An 8,446-nucleotide genomic window follows, 5' to 3' on the forward strand; every position below is an offset into this window, starting at 1 on the left:
TACATTTTTGCTTAGTTCTTTGGCACTGGTGCTTTATTTTAATATTTTCCCTCTCATGCATATGATGCAAAAATGATGGGATAATATTTTTATTACGAAACAAAACTGTTTCAAAGTTCAAAATATAAGGTAAGGAGCCATTGAAATGTAAGTACTAAAGAGACGTTAAATCCACTGACAGGGCTAGCAGCATGTTGACTGGCTTGCTCTCATCACTTGTTATTAGGGTGTCTCATTACCTTTGTTTTTACAGTGCATTTTTACACGTGCGATAGTTGTGAATGTTAAACATCCTTATACAGATGCATAAGATGCACTCTGGAGACACTGAAATTATTTGTATTTATTTATTCTTTTTATTTCATCGTTCTTGTATAAATCTGGCCTTAGTGTTTTAGTGTGTAGGATGTATGTATGTATGTATGTATGTATGTATGTATGTTTCCTATTCAGAACAAATCGAAGACCAGTGTCCCAGAAAATACAGTACATTGTGTTTGACCTCAGATGATCTACTGTCTTAGAGAAACCCAAAGACCTGTTTGTAACCCAGGAATTCAGTTTCATGGTCTGTTTTGTTGAACACTATGATAGATCACAGGGTGAACTTACAGACCATTTCTTATGGTTGAGGCAATTGTCTCATAAGAATGTTTCGTCTGCTCGGAGGTGAAGGGGTTAATACAAGAAGATAGCTTTTTTTCTCAGTTAAAAAAATATCTGGATCAAACTCCTTTAGCTATGAAGCCGGTGATGGTTCTTAAGTTCAGATTCGCTTTTCTAAGGGACTGGCTCCCAACTTGACTGGGTCTCACATACACACAAACACAGACACTGCAGTAGAAGCTCCAAAGTTGAACATAATATGCTCTGTGATGCTGGTTGTTGTTATTTACCAAAAGAAATTCCGTAATTTATATCTTTAAGAGAAGTCATTCCAAAGTATGACCATCATAAAATCTTTATTAAGCCTAATAAAATCATACCCACTGATCAGACATTCTTTTTATTTTACAAGAAATGACATTGTTGAGGGTGCGTAAATGACAGTTTTGAATGGACAGGAGAATACGTGTTCTTGAGTTGCTGCCTTGAATAGGTATATGTTAGGGTTTAATTTGTCAAATTGTGCGCTTTTCTTTGTACGTTGTGTTGCAATTCTATCCCTGCAAAACTGCACAGCTGTTGAAGAAAAGAACATTAAAATGACCAGCTGCTGCGGTGCACTATTCAACTTAAAAAAATACAACATTTTCTGTACCAACAAAAAAAGACAATTAATTTTATTGTGCGGGTGTGGAAAAACCTTTCTCTCAGAGTGACAGCAGAAGAGAGCGTTTCACTAAAGTCACGGGACTAATATGCATCAGGAAAATACAATCATCCAATAATGTTGCCTTGCCCACAAGCACAGATGCCAAAGCTAATGTCCAACAAATCTTGTACTTTTTTTTTTTTTTTTTTAAATCACATAACGAGTGAACAGATGACAGACATTATTAGCCTGTTTTGTTTTTTGTTTTGTTTTTGCTTTATTTTCCGGGAGGCGATGTCTTTTGAATTATGGAGAGATTGCATAATGTAAGGCGTCAGAACAACAACAGCATCTGGTGAGTTTTGTGACTCACACTATGTTTGCTCTAAAGCTTAATCAATGTAATCAAATTTAGTATAGTTAATATAAAATGTCAATCAAACAAATGATTTGTTACAGTTATCTCTGCAAAGTTAGCTCTATTCAATATAAGGTTACTGAGTAACAAATCAATGTTGATCAATGACTATGATCTAGACTTCTTACTCATTAATGAAACCTGGTTGACAGAATGTAACAGTAACACCATTCTAAATGAGGCAACACAAACAAATTCTAGTTTCATGAACAAGTGTCGAATTGGGAAAAAAGGCAGTGGAATTGCTGCTATTTTTAAATAATTATTTCAGTGTAAAGACATTTTATTGGGTGATTTTTAGCTCTGTTAAACATCTGTTTTTTAGTACAAGGTAATCTAAATGTTATTGCTTTAATAATTTATAGACCTCCAAGATAAAATGGAAAATATGTGGAGGACAATTTTCAGAACTGCTGTCAGTTATTTGTACTGACTACAACCATTTTACAACCATAATGGGAGACTATAACATTCATCTTGACAATAGCATGGAAATAAATTCTTAAGAACTCTCTGCTATACTGGACACATTCGACCTCTCTCAGCATATGAAGGTCCAACTCTCACTCAAGGTCACATCTTAGACCTAGTAATCTCTAAGGATGTTGCAATTTTATCAGTGGACATTAAGAACTTGGCTATTTCCAATATTCTTTTAGTGTCCTTTGAATTACAGATTCTCCCAAAAGTTCAGGCACCTTCTGTGCCATTAAAAAAAATTGTACATACAGTAAATGAGAGTACCAGCGCTACGTTTATGGAAACTGTAGCTGTGTCACCAACAGTGAATACATAGAGAGTTGATGAACTTTTGGATATGTTCACATGGAAATGTCTTAAATGTGATGGAGGCTGTTGCTCCTATTACAATTAAGACAACCTTAAAACACCATGGAGGAGCACTATGATGGTAAAGGCCTCGATCAAAAATGTAGGAAGGGAGAACATAAATGGAGAAAAAATAAACTCCAAATTTACTATGACCTCTACAAACAAAGTCTTTGTAATTTTGACCAAACGTTAGTCAGGGCCAGACAACAACAGCTCTCTGAAATCATGAGCAAGAACCTGAACAATACACACACTCTGTTTGCTGTGGCTGCAATTGGCTGGCAACCAGTTCAGAGTGTACCCCGCCTCTCACCCAAAGTCAGCTGGGATAGGCTCCAATTCGCCCACGACCCTAAAGAGAATAAGTGGGACGGAAAATGGATGGAAAGATGTTTGCTGTGGTTGATAAGCTCACAACCCCCCCCCCCCCCCCCCCCCCCCCCTAATCAGATAGCTTTCCAGAACTTCACACAACAGATAAATGCAATGAATTTGCTTGCTATTTTTTGTGAAAAAAATCATCCATCAGGGCAAGTATCAGCACAAATCAGCAAAATGAACAAAAAATTCTACATCTACAACCTCCCAGGAATTACTCTATTACCAGGCCAGAATTTAATACAGTTGACCGAAAAAAAACTGTAGAGTAAACAGTTGAGCAGCTGAAACCGTTAACTAGCTGTCTTGACTCAATACCATCTGACTTTTTCAAAACTATTGTGAAGTCTGTGCTAGCTGATTTGCAGCAAATAATTAATTGTTCACTTCAGTCAGGCGAGTTTCCTACAGTAAACCTCATAAAGTTGCTGCCATTAAACCACTTCTAAAAAAGAGAATGCTGGACGCTTCCATGTTAGCAAACTATTGACCCATTTCAAATCTCCCCTTCATAGCAAAGATTGTTGAGAAAGTGGTTTTTAATCAACTCAGCGATTAATTGAACTCAAATGGATTTTTGACAAATTTCAATCAGGTTTCCGAACTCATCACAGTACAGAATCAGCTCTTATCAAAGTAGTAAATGATATAAGGTTGAACACTGACTCCGGAAAGGTCTCAGTTTTTGTCTTGTTGAATCTCAGTGCAGTGTTTGATACAATAGATCATAACATATTGCTGAACAAGTTGGAAACATGGGTTGGACTAAATGGAACGGTCCTTAAATGGTTCAGATCGTATCTGGACGAAAAGAGTTATTTTGTAACCAATGGAAGTTTTCAATCTTATCGAATGGCAATGATATACGGTATGGGATCCTTCAATGGTCAGTTCTTGGACCCCTCTTGTTTGGGCTGTATATGCTAACCTTCGGTCAAAATTTTCAGAACCTTAATGTTGACCCTCATAGTTATGCAGATGACACAGTTATATCTAGCAGTGTCTCCAGATGACCACAGTTCAATTGAGGTGTTCCGTCTAAAGCAAATACATATCTGGATGAACCAAAACTTCCTCCAATTAAACCACAACAAAACCTACATAATTGTTTTTCGCGGTAAAGAAAAGAGGTTTGCTGTTAGTAAACACCTGGAGTCACTCTCTTTAAAAACCAAAGACCAAATTCGAAACCTTGGTGTGCTGATAGTTTCCGACCTGACTTTCAATCGTCATATCAAATCAATTACTAAAACAGCCTTCTACCAAGCTGAAGAACATATTTAGAGTGACGGCTTGCATGTGCCCAGCACACCAGGAGAGGCTCATGCATGCTTTTACCTCAAGTAGGCTTGACTATTGTAATGGTCTTCTGACTGTACTCCCCCAAAAGAACTTTAAAGAGCTACAGCTCATTCAGAATGCTGCAGCTCGGGTTCTGACCAGAACAAAGAGGTCAGATCATATTACTCCAATTCTAAAGTCTCTACACTGCCTCCCATTCAGCTTTAGAATAGAATTTAAATTTCTGCTACTGGTCTATAAATCATTAAATGGTTTAGGTCCTGAATATATGAAACAAATGCTAGTGGAATATTAACCCAGTAGGGCTCTGACATCTACAGACTCAGGTCAAATAGTGGACTAGTCCTGGAACCTCTCTGACTCAACTCTGCCAACACACTTTGCTTTACCAGACATGCAAGGCAAAACCGACAGGAGACAATTAGTTATGCTGCCATGTATTCACTGTGACTCCATGCTGTATATTAAATTTGTCAAACTAATCAAGCAAATCAGTTGATGAGCTTCCGCTTGCTTCGCTTCCTTTTAAGCAATGCATTTAGGTTGCAATTACATTGTCATGTTGATTCATTTATTGTTTGTGCGATGCATATTGATGTGTATGATTGCGTGAAAGGCTGTGTATGTGAATGGGGGCATATGTGATTGTCTTCTGAATAAAAGGCATTTTTTACAGTAGATTAGATTAAATATACTGTCACCTCCAATATACAGTACTGTATACTCGCTCTCTCTCTCTCCTCTCCCTTGCTCTCTCTCTCTCTCTTGCTTTCTCTCGCTAAATATATATGTGTGTGTGTGTGTGTGTGTGTGTGTGTGTGTGTGTGTACAGTATATATAATTATGTTTTGTCAATGTTAATGATTTTTATATCATTAAAAAAATAGACTGATTGCAACTTGAAAGACTTACAATTTGTTTGAAAGCTGTAGTGGCAATTTAAAATGGTTATTTGATTGACATGTCTAAATAATCCTTGTAAATGTGAACTTTGTTGAAGGCATAGATCTCAGATAAGAAAGATTTACATATCCTTTTAATTTGATTGGTTCAAAATGACATGTTTGGTTAAGACTTCAATTAAAATACACAATACAAATACACCCCTGATAGCAGATGCCAGAGAATGTGCACGCTTTCGGTGGGTGTGTTGCGTGTGATTTACCAAGATTTCAATCTTTTACTCAGATCCCAAATTGCTGGCACTAAATTACTTGTTCACTCACTCACAAACAGCTCGCGGCAACAGGTGTAAAAAAGGCTGTAAACCTAAACAGTGGATATGAGAGATAAGAGTAAACAGTGGAAATCCTTTCAGCAAACTACATCAGCACAACATTTTCTGTTTTTTTTCTCCTTCTTTTGTGGTCTGTTTAGGTGATTCTAGCATCAGCTGTTTAAGGGGGCTGACAGTTTCGGACCCAGAGCACATCGATAGGGGCATTTGGTTGGCGAGGGGTGTTCGGGGCTTCACATTTCATCTCTCAAAATATGCGGCCATGCACACATACACAACATTAGGGTTATAATAAAGGTATGCCACTGTGGGCTTTGGGAAATGGTTTAGTTTAAGAAATGTTCAGGTGGCATGTGGGCATTTTTTAAGTTTATTTAGTCATATAATATATGACTCTATAAATCAATAGTCAATACAAAATCTTGCATACAAATCAAACAAAGACCAAAAGGTGTTTTGTAACTATATGATACTTGTAGTTCAGATAGATAAATAGATAACCATACAATGCGTTTTATATCTGATAAGAAATACAAACTGATACATTGATCTAACTTAAAACATCATTCTAGATAGATAGACCATTTGACCTAAAATTCGTACCTGAACGTCGCTCTTTTATTCCCAGAAAACAATCTTTTTATCTATGATGAGGCTATCTGTGTCATGTGTGAACAGACAAGCACACATACAAACAAAACATACACACACAGTAGAAGTTTCAATACTGATGGGCATCCAGTCAGTTAGCTCGTCAGTAGCACCTTGGCATTAATAGTAACACATGCACATGGCAAAAGCTTTCTTCTCTCATTCAAGTTCAAAAAGGACAGTGGTACTGTCTGACCACCTGTAATGTTTCCTACCTAGAAAAAGTGTCAGCTAACGCCTGCCGAACAACATAAACAGTGACCTACGGTTAAATGCAGCAAAAATTAGGCCTGGTAATGATAATAGTGTGTTGATATTGAGTGTTAGAATGTCAAGAAATATGCCACATATCCTGGTTTAAGCAAGGTCGGCCTACTCACTTATGACTGCACGGAAGGTTCTGCGCACTCACGCTCGGCTTGCGGCTCAGTCCAGAAGAGGTGGGAGGGATGAGGTGGCTCTAAAGATATTTGAGGCAAAAGGGCGGGTACTGCATTTTGGTTGTTAAGATATTACATTTCAACCATATACTGTATGGTTTTAACACTTTTCTATCTTGTTAAAAAAAGGACACAGAGTGACAAAAAATTCTAAAGAGCTCTCCAATTTTGGGGATGCTTGGATGCACTTTAGAAAAAAAAAAAGAGCTAAACACGCCTATGGCTTCAGGCAAGCAGTGAGTTATCTTGCGATCATCAAGTCGTTTGTATCCGTGAGGCCACTTTTCAAAGGGAATTGTACGCGAGGAGGGCCGCAGCCTGCTTTAGGTGAGGCCAGCCCCAATTGTCACATCGCGCTGAAATGACCAAGCCACAAGGAAATGCAGAGTTGAAAGGAGTCTTGTCATTGGTGATGAGGCTCATTCTTGTGACTAGCTCCAAGTCAGCCGTTTAGATGATTCAGAGTCTCCGAAAATTGTATTGCTAAATAGAAAATGTGTTGCGATAATTTTTGTTTGAAAATGTTAACACAAGCGGACAAGTTCTCCACGCCGCCTCTCATTTTACTTTGCGCTATCTTGGCATTATTTTGCATTCTGGTTGTCACCTGCCATTCATATGCGGTATTTAAAGATTTTAAATCATCCAGTGTAATTTGTCATAGGTTTAACATTACACTTGTTAAGTTGATCTATTCGCATATACCCCTTCTTCAATATGCAAAATAAACTGCAGAGCAATTTAGCCTAGCGTGTTTGGCAGACGCAATCTTGGTTTGTAGATCCGCTTCCACATCTGTCAGCTTCCACTGTGCGCCCACAGTGTTCATGCTTTGGCATCAAATAATAGTACTTATACTCCTGATTGGGTATTGTGACCAGAGGAAAAAGAGGTGACCGAGGACTACCAAATCCTAAGGTTCTGGAAATTGAAACAAAATAAATCATGTGACTACAGACCACCCATACTGACAGTCATGCTCCATACGCTCAAGGACGCTACAAAAGTACGGACAATGATTGCGCTACACAGAGAAAAAGAAACGGAGTAGCAGTCAAAGCATGCTTGTTTGCCCACATTACACAGATAACAAAATAAGAAGTGGCTCTTAAGACATACTGAATGGCATTGCTGCATGACCTTTCTCCATCTGATAGTTGAACGGACAATAAGATAAGACACCACATGAATATTAATCACTTTATTACTTCGACAACATGATGATAAACTAGTCTGACAGTTATAAAGGTTATCTTTCATGTGAATTGACTCTGATGTCATATCCATCATTGGTGGTGTACATATTGCAACAATAGTTGGGAGGAAGTGATTATTTTGTAAGACTCAAGCTAAATGTCATGTCTTTATGAGTTATGTCTCATTTTGCTATGTACACATATAGTAAGAACTCCATTAAAACCACATCCAATAAAATAATATGGTGCAATAACTCTGGTAAATATTCAAACCTCAAATTTGCCCAGTAGCTCCAGAGGCTGATCTGACACTTTTGAGCTACTTCAATGAAGCAAGGTTAAGTGACTTACTGAAAGGCACATTTGAAAACATTCGCTAAATAAGACTCAGAAAGGGATACGGCTGGAAGTAAAAGTCAACCTTTCACTCATAAGAAACAACAGAGGAATGGAAACTAGAGCTAGAAATTTGACTGATGGGAATAGCAGCCAGGTGGAGTTGAAAGATATGACCCAGCAGAAACCTCCACATCAAGGCCTCAGGGGAGCTTCAGAGACTGCCACAACTTCACTAATGATGGGTGAAATCTTTTCTGCACCTCCCACATTCCAAACATTGTCTCTCCCTATCGGTCTTAACACTTTTTCTTATGTCTTTCCCTGTCCCCTCATGTTCTCTGTTGTCACATTCCCCTTCTTACATTCTGTCCTCCCTTTCTTATAGTGCCCCCTTATGCC

General features: G+C 38.1%; 1 long non-coding RNA gene across 1 annotated transcript in view; it reads right to left on the reverse strand.

Annotated features, from left to right (window-relative positions):
• LOC133482573 (uncharacterized) overlaps window positions 1-6,514 on the reverse strand; it is a 65,260-nt gene extending 58,746 nt beyond the window's left edge. The window contains exon 1 of the long non-coding RNA XR_009789838.1: window positions 6,453-6,514. This is a non-coding gene — a long non-coding RNA (uncharacterized LOC133482573). The remainder of the gene's footprint in view (window positions 1-6,452) is intronic.
• Window positions 6,515-8,446: the final 1,932 nt, after the last annotated feature.

The sequence above is a fragment of the Phyllopteryx taeniolatus genome, chromosome 8 (genome assembly GCF_024500385.1).
Source record: "Phyllopteryx taeniolatus isolate TA_2022b chromosome 8, UOR_Ptae_1.2, whole genome shotgun sequence".
Lineage (NCBI taxonomy): Eukaryota > Metazoa > Chordata > Actinopteri > Syngnathiformes > Syngnathidae > Phyllopteryx > Phyllopteryx taeniolatus.